Source organism: Rattus rattus, chromosome 3, assembly GCF_011064425.1.
Source record: "Rattus rattus isolate New Zealand chromosome 3, Rrattus_CSIRO_v1, whole genome shotgun sequence".
Lineage (NCBI taxonomy): Eukaryota > Metazoa > Chordata > Mammalia > Rodentia > Muridae > Rattus > Rattus rattus.
Window position 1 is genome coordinate 124,778,316 of NC_046156.1, and position 1,794 is coordinate 124,780,109.

Sequence of the window (1,794 nt, forward strand, 5' to 3'; positions counted from 1 at the left end):
GTCATGGACCCAGATGTGACCCTCAGTGACATCGCAGGTCAGGACCTCACCATGGTCCCAGGTGGCATCACTGGCTACTCACATCGGGCTGTTCCCCACTACCCTCCAGTCTCTAGTTCTGCTTCTCTTCATTGTGCCCACATCCTTCTGTTTCTCTTCCATTTCTCCACCACTTACTTGGTCCTCTTGGAGGCACTCAAGGTCTCTGAGTGTCTGGGGTTGCCTCAGAAGTGGTCTCAGGAGTGTTGTGTCCTGTTTGTGTGTTATATCACTAGGCAAGGATCATCTTGTCTGCCCTCCACTTCCCACCCTCCAACAGGCCTGTGCTGGCCTGAACTGGTAGTCATCTCAGGCTAGCTCCCTGTCCAAGTCCCCTGATACCAGACTGGTTGTAGTCTCCAGCTTGCCCTTTTCAGGGAATGTTAGGCTACTAACCATTCAGATGTCCACAGGTCAGAATACTGAGCAGAGACACGGCCTCTCTCCTCTCTGCCACCTACGACCCACGTGCAACACAGCAGCCACACCCACAATACCTCTAAGGGAAGGGCCATTTACTTGGATAGCCCATCAGAACTTGATGGTAAGAAGACTGTATTCTTGAAAACACTACATAGTTTGGTCACAGGTCTTGGAGAAATCAAGTTGGTACTAACCAGGAACCTCCTTCCTGGTGGATAGCATAGAAGGTGCTGGGTAGGCTGGGGTGAAAATATCATCAGTAGATTTTCTCAGTTATGAACCCTGTGGATGACCAACCTGGCAAGACATGCCCCATGAGTGTGATACAAAAGTCCCATGAGTGTGATAGAAGTGACAGTGCTGGCTAATTTCATGTCAGCTTGACACAAGGTGGAGTGTTTGGGGAGGAGGAAGCCTCAATAAGGAAAATGTCTCCATAAGATACAGCTGTAGGGCATTTTCCTCAACTAGTGATTGATGGGTGAGGGCCCAGCCCATTTGTCAGTGGTGCCATCTATGGACTGGTGGTCCTGGGTTCTATAAGAAAGCAGGCTGAGCAAGCCATAAGGAGCAAGCCAGTAAGCAGCACCCCTCTGGGCCTCTGCATCAGGTTCCACCTCCAGGTTCATGACCAACTAGGGTTTCTGCCTTGGCTTCTGACTTAGAGTTTTCATGGCTGTGAAGAGTCACTGTGACCAAGATAAATCACTCTTATTTATAAAGGGGCAACATTTCATTGAGGCTGGCTTACAGGTTCTGAGATTCAGTCCATTATCATCATGGTGTGGCAGCATCCAGGCAGACATGATGCTGGAGGAGCTAAGAGTTCTACACCTTGTTCTGAAAACAAAGGGGAGAAGACTGGCAGCTTCTAGGGCAGCTAGAAGGGCCCACCCCTTCAGTAACAGACTTCCTCCAACAAGGCCATGCCTCCTAATGGTGCCACTGTCTCCCTGGGCCAAGCATATCCAAACTATCACAGCTTCCCTCTGTGGACCGTGATTCAAGGTATGTGAGCCAAATAAAACCTCTCTTCTCCTATTGCTTTTAGTTATTCTATTTTATCATGGTAATGTTAATCCTAACTAAGACTACCAACTGCTTTCCAATTAGATGTAAGCCCACTCTACAAGAAGAAACATTGCCTTGCAATGTTCTGACCAAGAATTCGTGGCTGGGGCAGTCACAGCCCTCTAGAGTGAATCTACTTTTTACTGTGCTTTTTCTAAATGGGCACAGCCTCAAACATCCCTCGAAATCCATGTCTCTCTACGTCTGGCTGTGGCACAGCTCTCAAGCCTAATCAGAGTTCCTCTGTGCAGGGAGTGGTGG

At 48.8% G+C, this 1,794-nt stretch overlaps 1 non-coding gene across 1 annotated transcript; it reads right to left on the reverse strand.

The window, feature by feature from the left end:
• Positions 1–418: 418 nt before the first annotated feature.
• On the reverse strand, positions 419–549 carry LOC116897554. Its single transcript, XR_004387567.1, has one exon. It is a non-coding gene; the product is annotated as a small nucleolar RNA SNORA17 (small nucleolar RNA).
• Between the last annotated feature and the right edge of the window lie 1,245 nt (positions 550–1,794).